This window comes from Neovison vison, chromosome 5 (assembly GCF_020171115.1).
Source record: "Neovison vison isolate M4711 chromosome 5, ASM_NN_V1, whole genome shotgun sequence".
Taxonomy (NCBI): domain Eukaryota; kingdom Metazoa; phylum Chordata; class Mammalia; order Carnivora; family Mustelidae; genus Neogale; species Neogale vison.
In genome coordinates, this window is record NC_058095.1 from 28796633 (window position 1) to 28811491 (window position 14859).

General features: G+C 55.0%; 1 protein-coding gene across 4 annotated transcripts in view; it reads right to left on the minus strand.

The window, feature by feature from the left end:
- Positions 1-11961, minus strand: part of FOXN1 (forkhead box N1) — a 28221-nt gene extending 16260 nt beyond the window's left edge. For all 4 annotated transcript variants that reach the window (XM_044250475.1, XM_044250474.1, XM_044250471.1 and 1 more), the window contains exon 1: positions 11762-11961. The gene's annotated coding sequence lies outside the window, so the exon portion shown is untranslated. The remainder of the gene's footprint in view (positions 1-11761) is intronic.
- Positions 11962-14859: the final 2898 nt, after the last annotated feature.

Consider the following 14859-nt stretch of genomic DNA (forward strand, 5'->3'; position numbering starts at 1 on the left):
GGGGACCCCATAGTGCCCAGCTTAGGATCTGCATGCCAGGGAGGCATGAACTGTCTCTTCCCTTTGCTTGGGGGGTGCCGTGAACAAGGAAGGGAGGGCATTTGCCCCAAGTCCCTCCAGGGATCAGTGGCAGAGGGGTCTAGTAACTGGGGTCCAGATGAGAGGGGGGCACGGGGAGGCTCTCCCGCCCCTTCAAGAGTCCCTACCGCCCCTTCTCCATGTCCCGGCACCCGCTCAATCATAATGCTAAATGCGGCGTGACCAGGGAAGCGCAGAGCTGGCCGTAACTGGACACCACAGCGGAGCAGGCATGGGGCCCGGGGTGCAGGGCAGCCCATCTCCGGCTCCGCATGACTGACGGCCCGCCCCCCGCCCCCCACACTGCCGTTCCCTGGACAGTCCTGGGACAGCCGGGGCCTGCCTGCCACGCCTGGATGTGGCCCAGGGCTGCTTTCCCAAGCCTCCTCCGGCACCTCCACAGGTGAGGCTGGGGCCCTTTCGTCTCCCCCAGGTCTTGGGCTTTGGAACCCATGGGGGGTGGTGGTCGCTCCCCTCTCCCGAGGCAGAATGGTGTGTGATTAAGAGCAAAGGTTTTAGGTTCGGTCCAACCTGGCTCCTCGATTTTGAAAACCCCCTGTAATTCTTTGTATCTTGTTCCTTTGATGAATGGGGCTTGTGGGCCTATCTCCCGGGGTCAGATGAAGGGAGACAACGTGTGAAAGATGCCCGGCCCATAGCAAACCCTCAAGGACATGTGTCATGCATTTGGCCTTACTGACCCAGGCCTCTGGTTTCCTCGACGGTCCTGCAACTTCGGGCCTGGCAGGCCTAGGGAGATTGGTCAATGACTCCCCAGGAGGCAGCTGCCCTCTCTGCCTGGCCTTCAGTCAGCCTGACCTCTGGGGGCTCAGATCCCAGCTCTGCTCCTCTGAGATGTGAATCTGAGCAGGCCGCACCTCCTCCTGAGGGCCCGACCTTCCCTGAAGGCCCCCTGAAGCCTCTGCCCCACTCCCACCCTTGCATCAGCCTCTACGTCCCAGGATATCATCTGGAGACCTGGCTCACTTCCTGATCTCAGAAACCTCAACTGAAGGCTTTAGTTCACACACAGCTGTATGATGCACATGGACTTGGCCAAGCCCCATAGACAGGTTAAAACCCGGGAGTGTACACAGAACTCAGAGGTCCGCTGCCCTGGAATGGTCCCCCTGCCGAGCTTCCTCTGGGTTGGTTTTATGAGGGCCCACTCCTGACTCAGTGGTACCCTTTTGGTCACCTCAGACCAGACTGTTTTACAAATGAGGAAAGGAGGCCCAGAGAAGAGGGTCGGTGACTTAGCCTAAGACCACACAGCCCCTGAAAGAGGAGGTTCCCTGCCAAATGCATCCAAAAGAGGCTGGGCAGGGGCGCCTGGGTAGCTCATTTGTTAAGCATCTGCCTTTGGCTTGGATCACAGTCCAAGGGTCCTGGGATGGAGCATCGCATTGGGCTCCCTGCTCAGCGGGAAGCCTGCTTCTCCCTCTCCCACTCCTCCTGCTTGAGTTCCCTCCCTCGCTGTGTCTCTCTCCATCAAATACATAAATAAAACCTTAAAAAAAAGAAAAAAGAAAAGAGGCCGGCCTGTGGGGCTTTGATTGGTATAAATAGGGGGTCCTGTCCAGCACAGGAAGGAGCTCACTATTGGGTAAGGGAGAGGGCTGGGCTGGTCCCCGACCCCTCCCTGGAGTAGCCCTCCGTGACCCTGAGGTTGGATGATCTAGTTCAGAAGCTCTAGGGTCAGGATTGACTCTGAATCCCAGGAACTGCGGGACTTCGGTTGGGTAAGGTGCTTCACTTCCGTCCCTGGGCCTCAGTTTCCTCATCTGTAATAGAGGGCTAATAATACATACCTCTCTGGAGGATTAGATGAAATATTGCTTGTAAATAGCTTAATGCATAGTACATACTCAATAAATAGTAGCTATTAGTAATAATTAGCAGTGGGGCAGAGTTAATTTAAAGCATGAGCTCTGGGGGTGGGGGAAGGAGGACTCCCCCCTCTGTCTCCATGGCATCATCCACCTGCACTGGTGGAGGCTAAACTTCCCTCCCCTTGACTCTCTGGCCTCAGAGATCATTCCAGCTATCCCCCTGTGGTAGATGGAGCCAGGGTCCGGGGAGTGGGGAGGGCTGCTCTATTGCTTTAGATCTCTCAGGAGGCTTCACCAATGGCTCCAGTGTCCTAAGGCTGGCATCCACATTCAGAGGGAATCTTGGAGTCTAACCTCTATCCTACCTGCTTTTGTTCCAAGGAACACGATGGTGTGTGTATGTGTGTGTGTGTGTGTGTGTGTGTGCGCGCCCACATAGCAGCAAACCCATGGGGGAGGTCCAGTCAGCTCACCTCCTCTCTCAGATCCCAGCAGCTACCAGAAATGACTGCCATGACCCTGCCGCTTAGTGGGGGCTCCCCCGATCCACAGCCTGCCCCCTTCCTGGACTGAAGCTGGGCCAGGGCTCTCAAAGGCAGACTGTGCCCTGAGGTCCCTTCAACTGTAAGGATGACTGACCTACCGACCGACCGTCCTCCTGACTCTCCATCTGTAGAGCACCCTGCAATTTACAAAGCTCTCGTATCTCTCATCTCCTTCGTTCTCCCTCTGCCCCAGAGGGTAACAGGCAGTGGTGTGCTAGAGACAGCTACTGTGGCCTTGCAGGAGCCAACTGTGCCCACGTCTTTCCAGCTCCCTGTTCTGTCAAATCAGACTGGATTAGCCATGGTGTAAGCATTTACCCATGGACATTAGCAAACACTACAAATCAGAGACTTTTTTAGGGGGTGGGGGTGGGAGGAGCTCTTTGGTGAACATTAACCAGCACAGCACCAGGAGAGGGGGCAAGGTCATTAACCCCATTTTTCAGGAGAGAAAATTGAGGTCCAGAGAGAGGAAGGGACGTGCCCAGTGCCCTACAGCTAAAACTGAAAATCCCGTCTCCCGAAACTCCGGCCACAGGAGCCCCAGCCACACCCCCAAACACACAATAACCCTGACCAAACAGGGTCTGGAGACCAGTTCAGTAGCTCAACACCCTGTCTACCCTCGGCTCTCTAAGCTACCTCTCCTCTGCCCATGACCCTCAGAGAGTCTCGGGGCATGGCTAGGGCTGGAAGAAGGAGACTTGATCTTCCCTGGGCTCAGGGGGAAGGCAGAGCAGAGTCCCTGCTCCCTAACCTGCTTAGGGAGCACAATAGGAAGAAATTCCCCAGAAAGCATGACAGCAGGAACAACAAGGAGCATCACTGTGTCCTTGGTCTGTGCCCTTCTCACAAACAGCCAGGCCCTGTGCTCCCTCTACCCAGGACATCTCCCCACTTCTCAGAGACCCTTCTCCTGGTGCCTTAGAACTCAGGCAGAAGAGACCATTTGGAAGAAGTGGGAGGCGGAGGACCCCCTGTTTGCTGATTGTGTGACCTTGGCCAAGTCATTTTCTCTTTCTGTACCTCTGTTTCCTTATAAGTGCAATGAGGGGTCGCAACCATTTGCATCTGAAGTTGCTGACACTGGTCCTGCCTCCAGCGGTGCCCGTGTCCAACGAGCTGTCCTCAGGGCCTCACCTGTGCCCTGCCTCCCCGAGGGACCTCCCTGAGGAAATCCTCCAGTTACAGCTGGGGGGAATTATTATACCCCAGAAGAGGATTTATTACCCTCATTTTATAGACGAAGGGATTGAGGCTCCCGTTAACCTTACTTAACCCGAGTTGGTCCAGCTACCAAATTATATGACCCCCTTCCACCCTCCCGGATTCACACCTGGGCCTCAGAACCTGTGTGCCTAACCATGACACTCCCCGGCCTCCGCTCAGGGACTCCTCAGCATCCTCGCTCGCACCTGGGAGCCAGAGTGGCGGGCTGGGGGCAACGTTGGAGGTTCCCCTGGGAGGGTCTGTCTGTCCCTGCATCCTCTGTGAGCAGCTGAGTCACAGAGGACACGGAGGGCCCTTCCTGGGCTCTCTGCACACTCCCTCCCACTGGGCAGCCTCCCACCCGCCTTTATGAGTGGGGAGGAGATGGTAGAGTTCCGCCTTAATGGTTTCTGTCACTGGCTGCGGCAGCATGTTTTATGAGAGGTGGGGCCCGGGGCCTGGTGCTCCCGGTGGCCCCACCCAGGGCTCCGCCCTCCCGGCCACTGGGAGGGGGGCCCCTGGAGCAGCTCAGTAATTACCTAGCTGGGGGAGGCCACGAAAGGCCCTGGGGCTGCTCCCGAGGCTTGAGCACCCCAGGATACTGGGAGTGCAAGGGTGCCAAGAAGGAGGGAGTTTCTCCATCCTCTCGTCCCATCCAGGTTGGGGGTTCAGAAGCTGAAATTCTGGCCCCTGTGGCTCTCCACCCGGCCTCAGTTTCAGGAAAAAGGGTCAGCTGCCCTGAGATCTGATTCAAGTGCTGTGAGAGGCAGCCTAGGGACAGAAAGCAGGGGGAGGAGTGGAGAAGAGCAAACAGCAATAGTGTCCCCCTCATGGGATGCTTTCCTCAAAACTGAGCCAAGGACACCTGCCGCTGAGCCATTCCCATCCCCCAAGACAGAGCTGTCCCAGAGCCACTGCCGTCGTTCCCTTGCGGCTGGAAACGGACTGGTCCTAGACTGGCACTCGGTGTGCCCATCCTGAGAAAGCACTTGAACCCCCTTCCATGTCTGGGGCTGACCTGGAAGTTCTTCCAGATATCTAACCATCGTCTCCCTTGTCATCTTAGTCCTCCTGCCCTGTTCTTCCCGCCATCCATCAAGGGATCCTCCAGAGGCAACCGACTCATCCCTTCGGGGTGGGTCCCAACCTTGCTGTGGATGCCCGACTCCAGCAGCTTCCTATTTTCCCCCACTCTCCTTTGCCGGGCATCCTTTCCTTTCCACCGTCCCTGGCCACCTCTGAACAGCTTCCCATCTCTTTGGCCCATCCCCAACCCTGCCACCCAGCTCTGGTCTCAGAGGAGCTGAACCCAAGCACTCACAGTGGGCTCGGGGCCATGGCCACCATCTCGGCTTCGGGGAGTCATTCAGCCCAGCAACACCCAGGGAGCCTCCATCGAGGTATAAATACTCCCACATGCCTGGACCGGCCCCCTGCCTGAGGGCTGGGGCGGGGCTGCCTCCCCAGGCCAGGCAGGCAGGTCACGTGCCCCATAAATGCCACAGGACCACAGGCCCTTCCTGGCAGCCCCGGGGAGACCAACTGGGGCCTGACCTTTCTGGATGTATGGACGACGGATGGGTGGTGGATGCAGTCCACAGGTGAACGGATGGACAGATTGATGGGTGGACTGGATGGGAAGCTGGACAGGTGGATAGATGGACAGATGGAGAGACTGATGGATGAATGGATGGGGAACATCCCTGAGGATGTTCATTTGGTAAATGGGAACCCGGAAGGCTTGCTTGGTTTTAAGGAAATAAGAAATGCCACCCTTCATTCTCCTATCCATTCCTTTCGAGACACACTTCTTCCCAGGACCCCTTTTCTCCTAGAAAAGACTGTCCACCTAGTCACAGTCCACTGGCTCTAATGGGTTCTCCCTACTCCTTAGATACCCCTTTCTGGAGACCTAAACACCCAACCCCCAGAGATCTTTTACTCTTACTCTTGAAGATCATTCATGGTCTGCCTTTTCCTCCCTCCTGCCTATTCCGGAGCCCAGGCTCTGCCGCCGTGAGCCCACCCCAGATCTTGCTCCCAGAAGCAAGGTCAGCTTGCTCGCCAAGGTTAGTAGGAAGAAGAGGAGGAAAGTTCTCAATTCCAAGAACATGAGCCCCTTAGATGGGCAACTTAGAGAGGAAGGTGCCCCTCCCCTCTACCTTCCCTCAGGGGGTTTTATTTTTTTAGAAGATTTTAAAAATTTATTTGTTTGACACACACAGAGAGAGAGAGATCACAAGTAGGCAGAGAGCCAGGCAGAGAGAGAGAGGGGGAAGCAGGCTCCCTGCTGAGCAGAAAGCCCAATGCGGGGCTTGATCCCAGGACCCTGAGATCATGACCTGAGCCAATAGCAGAGGTTTAACCCACTGAGCCACCAAAGCGCCCCCCCCAGGAGTTTTTAAAAGCATAATTGGGTCTGATGATGAGAACAAGCTTGGCAAGGGACTCGTAGATAGGCAAAGCAACCCGGAACCACTGGGGGCTTGACAGGAGAGCTGGGCTCCTGGAGGGTGGGGACTCTTGCCTGCTAAAGCCCCCCAGGGGGACCAGCGTGCAGAAAGCAGTGTTCTGAGGCCCCAGATACTGATCTCCAGAGAAGCAATTTCCTTCTAAACCTCAGTCTTCCCAACTGTGAAAGGGGCCAAAGAGCGGAGGGTGAGGTGGGGAGTGATGGAAGGAACAGGAGGATTTTTCACAGATTATGAAATATGGCCTCATTCTCCCTTATGACAAGCTTCCTCCAGCCATGCGTGCTGTCTGAGGAGGTGGAGGAATGGGCGGGGGGATAGGACCACATTGCCAGCCTCTGACCACCAATTAGCCCTACAGACAGTCCTGTGTTCAGAAGCCCCCCATAAGAAGTCACTCAGTGAACCTGTCGTCCCGTCCCTGGCATCCTGCGGGCCTCATGGATAGTTGGCTGAGATGCCGATGGGCTATGGTGTGATTGGCAGCTGAGCATCTGAGCTCGGAGACTGATAGGGATGACTACAACCTTGTTTTACCTCATCCCCCTTGCCTGGCCGTTATCATCTCGGAAGCCCCCGGCTGCTCCACCAAGCCCCCTGTTCCCTCCCTGACAGGGAGTCCTTCTGACCAAAGACCCCAGAAGTGTTCTTTCCCAGCTCTGCCATCAGCATGGGCTAGCGCAGCCATGAACCTCAGTTCCTCCTGTGTTCAATGGGATCATCTTTGCCCTACATAACTCTCTTGGCTATCCCGGAGACTGACTGAGGACTCGGAAAATCAAAATGGTTGGAGGAAAATAAACTGACATCCCTTTTTTCTGGGGCTCCTGCTTCCTCCCCCGAGGTCCTGGGCCCAAGGGATTTCAGGAAAGGGTTGGGGGCTGACATCATTCCCCCTTCAACCATTGGCCCTTCCCAGGGTGTTCCCATGGGGGAAGGTAAGAGTGCTCCCATTCAGTTCGTGGGCCCTTTTTGCCTACCCACCCTAGTGGGGGCTCGGGACCCCCCACCTTCCCTTGGGCCAGGAGCCTCTTGTGCTCTGTACATTTTCAGAAGACTTGCTCATTATTACCAGCCTATTCTCATGGGTATAAATTCTGTCACCACTACTAATAATACAGATCTAGTACCAGACAAATCCTTCAGGGTGCGGCCCCTCCCCCCACGTCATCCAGAACCCGTGCGCCCTCCTCCAAGGTGGGCAGCAAGCTAACTGCTTGAGTTTACCCAGCTGGAGAGAAAAGAGCACGGGAGGGCCCACCCAGCCAAGCCCTTTCTCCATCTGACAGATGAGGAAACTGAAGGGATTGTGGAAGGGGCTATTCTCCACTACGCAGGTATCTGGGCGCTGGTTCTTTCTCCAGGCTCCCCCAGACTGGGTGAAGCCAGCCGAATGCCCACTCACTCCCTTGCGCATCTGAGGAGAAGGATGCAGAGAAGCAGTTCCTTCTGGGGGTGTTTCTCTGAACGCATCTAGCTCGCGGGCTCCAGCCCTCACCTTTCTCCCCTAAGCATCCCCAGTTCCTCCCCAGGGCTTGGTATTGTCAGCCCAAAGAACTTTCTCTCCAAAACCCTTCCCACCTCGGAGAGCGTGAGAAGGCTCAGAGAGGCTGAGCCTCCTCTCCAAAACCACATGCTCTGGGGAGCCCCACGTGGGCTCCAGCCACCCCTCCCGGAAGGAGCCAGGGACGTCTCTGACGGTGAGCCCTGCTGCCTGGGCTCTGCTAAGATAGCTCTGGTTCTGCTAAGGGAAAGTCTGATCCCTGGGTTTTCTGAGCTTGTTGATGTGTGTGTGTGTGTGTGTGTGTGTGTGTGTGTGAGCACATCTGATGGCTTCCAAGACTGACGGACTTGTGTAGTGTGGGACATGGCTATGGAATTTACAAGTGTAGGTGGACTCCAAGTGTCTCCGGGCAATCCAGCTCCAGGGACACGCCCCATGCTAGGGGTGTGTGTGTGTGTGTGTGTGTGTGTGTGTGTTGCTGGCCAAGCCGGCTGTCATTTGTCAGAAGTAGTTTCAGGCCAGAGGAGCAGGGCTTCAAGCTAACTGATGAACCATCTTCCCATGAGCCCAGGGTGGAGGTTAGGGGCGGAACTCCCAGGGGGCTCTCTGGTTCTTGGGGGGGTGCCCACCCCAGTGAGCTCCCAGAGTAGCCAGGACAGCAAGGGTTCCCTTTCTTTCTGTGACTCACAGCTGGCTCTCGGGTCAAGTTTCTTGAGCGATCACGATTCAGCTAATTCTCTCTCCGGCCCCATTAATCTGAGCTGACTAAGCAAGAACCACAGGCAGGGTAGAGACCCAGGGATGCTCACGACAGCAGTCATTCCTAAACAACCCGGCAGGTTTTCTGGCTTCAGCTTCTGTCCATCTCTCCGCTTTGGGGCCAGCCATGCCTAATTGGATTGGTTATACTTGAGGCCCCCCAAGAAAGCTTGCTGCTACCTCCCTCTGGGGCCCTCTGGGCGTGTCTCTTCAGCTTCCCCCTCGCCTGCCACCCCTGCAATGCAGAGAGGTCCATCTGAACATCAGACCTCAACTCCTCTTGTTGCACTTGACCTCATTTTTACTGTTTGGCCAGCATCCAGCCTTGAAGGCCTGGACAGGCTCAGGAAGTAGAGGACTTCTTCGAGGATGACCCCATCCAGTCCTTTCTGTTCTAGTGGCATTGTTCTGGGCTTTTCCTAAACACTGGGAGAAGGGGGAGGACATGGAAGGACCTGGTGAGGATGAGGCTGAGGGGTGTTGGACTTTGAGGGGGATCTCTGGTGCACGGAGAGATCCATTCCAGGGAGGTGAGGAAGGAAGATGGATTTGGGGTTGAGGATGGACGTGGGGGTGAGGAGGTGAGGTAGAAGGGGAAGAGAGGGATGGGATCGTAGAGACAGAGGTGAAACTGGGGATGTGGGTGGGAGTGGAGGTGTTAGGGGGAGGCTGGAGATTAAGGCTGGAGATGGGCACAGAGATGGAAGAAGGGGCAGTAAATCGGAAAGATCAAAATTATTCAGGGATGTTTGATGCTTCTGAGATGCACTCTCCCAAAGGTTATCTTGTCATTTCCCTGCTCCTGGGCACGTTGCCAATCAGCCACACCCATCCCAGATCAATGGTTGCCTCTCCACTCAGGAAACCACCTCCTGTGGTCACACAGTCCAGCCAAATTCAGTTTATGACCCTGAAACATGTCACGAAGTCCAACGTCCATCTCTCCTGCTTGCAGAAGCCAGTTTCAGCTTGCTGGAGTCCCCCTGCAGGCCTAGCCAGGGTGGTGGGCTGTGATGAGGAAAGGAAGAGGGGAGGGCAGGGCTGCGGGACCCCTGTCCCTTGCCTCCCTCTGTAATGGGGGGAGATTAGGGGAGGCGGGCAGAAGTGGCTCCCAACAGCCCCATCTCATCAGAGTGTGGGGTTGGAGAGACCACGAGAAGGGCAGTGGGGCCATCCTTCTGTCCTTTCCCATATACCAGGTCTCTGGAAGTTTCAGTGTGCCTTAGTAACAGTCTCTAGCCATATGCTTGGGCCCTGTGCACGCAGTGGGGTTTTGCTGTGCAAGAAGACACAAGCCGGAAGGAGGGAGTTAGACATCAGGGAGGACTTCCTGGCTGTGAAGGATGGACAGAGCCCATGGGAAGGAAGGCAGATGGGGCTCTCCTTGGGAGCTAAAGAAAGGCCCTCCCTGAGACTAGGGTGTGGGTGGGGGCTGGCATCCGACAGCCTCCTGGAAGGCACGTGTCCCTGGTGGGCTTTCCCCTCTGTCCTTCACTTCCCGAGCCTTCTCCCCTTCTCACGATGAATGGCGAAGGCCATTGGTAGGGGGAAAGGTGGTGGGCTCAGTTTGCAGATGAGACAAAGATAGGGGGAGCAGGGAGCCCCCTATCTTTCTCTCCCCTAACCGAGAGCAGAATTGAGAGGATTCTGGGGCTCCCTGAGCCCCTGGGAAATGAAGTCCTCTGAGAACTCCCTGGCATTCCCGGGAGAACAGGTTCCTGGCCCTGGGAGGTGAGCGAGGCGCCGGGCCTGGGGGGCCAGCATGCCTCAGCAGGCCCCGGAGCCGGGAGCTGAGCTCCACAGAGGCACCACGGGCGGGGCTGGGTGGGGAGCTGGGAGGACATGGCCTCTCCCCATGGCACTGTGGGCCCTGAGGATCCCGAGTCTCCCCAGCCTCAGCCTGTCTCTGGCCCTTCCTGGCCCCCCACACAAGAGAAGATCTAGGACAGGAGGTGCCACATCCCCCATCCGTGGGGGATGGCCTCCTAAGGCCTGTGTCTTGTGGGTCAGGCAATGACCGAGGTGGCAAAAGGACCTGAGCCAATCTCTATGGGGACAGGGCTGGAGTGCAAGACCATCCTCCAGTCAGCCCAGAGAAGCTGGGTCCCATCAGTAGGGGAAGGCCAAGGCTATGGGTCAAGCAGAGCAGTGGAGACTTCCTGACTTTGACGGAGCTGTGCGAGCCTCCACCTGCAGGATTAGAAAGTGAGGAGGGCAGTCCCGCCTGGCATGGGACTTAAGTGGCATCGGGGCTGGGAGAGGGATGAGGGGACTTCTCTGGGCCGGGTCCTGTTCACCCAGGTCCTTTCCCGCCGGCCAGCTGGGTCTGGACACAATGCACACACAAACGCACACATACTCCCCCACACCAACGTCCACCCCACGCTCGTAGGTGCAGAGAGAGCAGGCAAACACGCCCAATTGTTAGTCTGTCCTTTATCTAACTTGCTTCTTTGGACATTTAGGGAGGGCCTGGGGGACTCCCCGGGGAATGCCAGAACCTTACCTGATCAGGTAGGGGGTGGGGAGAAGCTGTGGGAGCCAGAGGGGGCTTCCGGCCGCTCCAGCCATTTCCCTAAGAGCCTTTGCTTGCCAGACTCCCAGTCCTACCCTTCAAGGGTCCTAGAGCTGCCTGCCCATCCCAGGTCTGCTCGCCAGACCTCTTGATCACAGAGGTCTTGAGGGAGGGAGGTGTTCCTAGACCTCCGGGGGATTCTGCCTTGAGCTCCGCATCCGCGCTGGCCACAACACCTGTTTGCCACCTGTTTGCTTCTCCACCAGCTGTGCCATCTCCTTTCTGCAACCCAGGCCTCCCTCCAGCCCCCAGGCATCCAGACCCTAGCCCAAGCGGCCCAGAGACATTAAGCGATGTCTGGATCAACAGAGCCTTTTGGCATCACCCAGCCCCTTGGAGCTGGGATCTCCCCTCTCCCCCAGAAAGCCACTACAATTGAGAATCTGCCTCCCCGTCTTTCAGCTCTAGTTTTCCGGTCCTAGTATTGCCGAGTCCTCATTTCTCCCCAGCATGGGGGTGGCTCAGCCCAGCCTCTCCAGCCACAGAGCCACACACAAAATCCAGCCAACCCCAGAACCACAAGTCCTACTACAGAGAGAAGGGTTGATGTTAGGCAGCCTGGGACAGGGACAAGAGGGAGAACACGAGGGGGATGATCCTCTTTGTCCTCCAGGCACTCACCCCGCTTCCTGAGTCTCCCTTCGGCTGCAGTGAGAAGATGGGGAGCACCCAGCGGCTGCCAGCCTCCCCCAGGGCCCGTCCCGTTAAAAAGGCAAACTCCCACCCCCCCATGCTCTGGTCCTGCCTTGTTGGCCTCCACGGCTGACTTGGGACCAGTCTCCTCTTACCTGCTCAGTGAAGCAGGTCGGCGTGGGGGCCCGGGTCTGGGGGGCCAGGAGCTCCGTCCGCCTGTCAGTCCGTCAGCTTGGCCGTCCTGGGTCTGTGCTGACATCAGGTGAGGGGAGGCAGCTGCTGGGTGAGCCAATAATTATGATATCAGCTTCCCCTTGCCCCGAGGGGCTGCTGCCAAAACGGGGAGAAGAGCAAGGTGACTAAGAAGCTCGTTTGCTCCTTGGCTCTTGTTTGACAGGTCCCAGCTCCTGCGCCCGCCCCAGCCGCACCCCGGCTCCCCCCCCAACCCCTCCCTTTGCCCAGGCCAGCCCCAGCCCCCAGTATCTGCCAGCGGGCACAGCCTGTGGCCTGTGGAGGAGGGGGTTGTCCCGTGGCCCCCACCTGCACCCCAGAAAGGGGATGTCAGTCCCCACGGGTGGGGCATAGGCTTGTTGGGACACGCACACGTGTGTCAGGAGAGCTGGGCCACCACATGTATGTTCACGGAACCTGCAAAGGGATCCTGGGGAGCGGCACTACGTGGCAGCACAGGGTTCTCTGCGGCCTGATGGGACCAGGCAGTGGCCGTGATCCCTCAAGGGCTGGGTTCAAACACAGATGTGCAGAGAACTATCCGTCTACAGAGTCCAACCCTCTGTCTCTCCAGTCCCTCGGATACCTTCAGGGTGTCTCTTTGTGTGTGTGTGTGTGTGTGCGTGGGCACCCTGATGTGGATATGCACACGGCTCCCTCCATGGGTCTGTGGACATGTGAATCTCTCCAGGTATCTGTACACCTGTCTCCTAGAGTGGCATACATCTGCGTCAGTGTCTTCCCCTGGGTCTGTGCGGGGGTCTAGATCTTATGTCCGCATCCTCTTTTTACTTATTTATTTAATTTTTACAAATGTATTTTTTTAAAAGATTTTATTTATTCACTTGAGAGAGAGAGTGAGTCAGAGAGAGAGCATGAGCAGGAGCCGGGGGTTGGGAGGGTGAGGGGAGAAGCAGAGGGAGAAGCAGACTCCTCGCTGAGTGGGGAGACCCGATGTGAGACTCGATCCTGGGATTCTGGGATCATGACCTGAGCAGATGCTTAACTGACTGAGCCACCCAAGCTCCCCTGTCTGTGTCCTCTGGTAGGCCCTCTGTGTCTGTGCTCTGGGTCAGCAGTTTTGGTCTGTGTGTGTATCTGTGGGTCTGTGCAGGTGGAGGTGGGAGGAGGTAGCCCTTGGTTCTGTATCATGATCCCAGAGCCACTCTTTATGTTCTGGGGGATGGAAAAAGAAATGCATACGGTTGTGGCCCTGATTCTGGCCCCTCAGAGTCCACATGGATAGTGGGGTGCCTCGTGAGCCCTTGGAATTGGTCCCCACTGCTCCCCTCTGAACCCTGTCCTTCCTCTCCTCCCCTCTCCCCACCACCACCCCAGGTCCTGTCCCCATCTCCTTGTCACTGCTTCCTATTCCATCTTCTTTGCCCCACCCCCGTCTCCTGTCCCTGGGTATTCTTTCTCTCCTCTCTCTTCCCCACTTGTCCTGGTTTCTAAGCCCACTTGTATCTGTTTCTGGAGCTAAAGTGTCCAGAGACCTAGCGGTGATCTGCCGCTCAGTAATGCCTGGGGTTTGGCTTTTGGGCCTGAGGGTTTGGAGATGGCCATTCCTCCCCACTTTCTCCATCTCATTCTGAGGAGGGAGGTCAGGCTAACCTTGGCTGGGGGATGGTGGCTGTCATCTGCCACCAGACTTAAACATTTGGAGACTCCTTGGTCTAGTCAGGGAACAATCATTTCAGAAAAGAGAGTGCTGAGGTAGAAAATAATGAACCCATCTGTGAGTCATGGTTAGTGGTGTTATCCTCCATACTTACCACTGGGGTCTCAGGTTCCTCATCTGTTAACAAGGGAATAATATTATTTACTCATAGAATTGTGGCAAATATTAAATAAGATCATGTTTAAAGTTCCTAGCACAATGTCTGGTATACAGTAGATTCTCAATAAATATGTGCCCTCTCTCTCTTCCCCAGGCCCAGTGGTGGTGGGTGGGAAATGAGGATGTGCTGGTTTGCTCACCTGGGTATAGGAATTGTGTTCTGGGGCTAGAACAGGGGCCCTGACTCAATGCATCTTTCTCTGGGGCTCATGTTAGCCATCAAAGCTCTGTTCCCCTAACCTAATAAAAAATGGGAGTTTCATAATGAAAGAACAGCTTTCTGGACCTTCTAGTGGGTTTGTTACTGCTCCTCTCTAGTGTATATGAGGGTAATTATTATTTTAGACTTATGGGTATTTCCATATGGGCACAGAGAGCCATGAAAGCTATGAATTGGAAGCTGCTCTCCTTGCTATCAATCAGCATTATTCTGAAGGTGCTAACCAGCGCAATAAGATAAGAAAAAGAAATAAGGGACATAAATATGAGAAGGGAAGAGGCAAAGTCTTCAAAAATTACAGATGGTGTGATTACTTAGGAATTTAAGAGAATCACCTAAAAAGCTATTAGGACTAATGAGAGAATTTAGTAAAATACCAGAACATACAGAAAACCCAAAAACCATGTCTATGCAACTAAAATAGCCAAGTGGAAAATAAAAGGAGACAAAAGATCCTATTCACAATAGTAACAACATTAGACAGTACCCACGAATAAACGCAATAAGAAGTACATAAAATCTCCATGAAGAAAACAGTAGAACTTTACTGACAGACATAAAATAAAGCCTGAGTAAATATAAAGACAATCACGTTCTTGAACGGAAAGGTCAATATAATATTGTAATGATGTCAGTTCTGCTTTAAATAATCTACAAACTGAATGTAATTCAGACCAAATCTAATCTTTCACCCCCTGAACTTGACAAGTTGATTCTAAATTTTGGTGAAGATTTAATACATGAGGATAATCTAGAACTTTTGGAAAAGAAGACTAATAGGGAGAAATTGCCTTCCAGATTTCAAAATGTTCTATAAGGGCTTCTGCAGTTAAAACAGTGTGATTTTGGTGCAAATTAGCAAATGAATTAGTGGAAGATAATAGAGTCTGGGATGAATGGGAATTTTTGAGAATTGAACATATAATAACAAGAGTTGTAAGCAGCAGGAAAGTGTAAAAAAC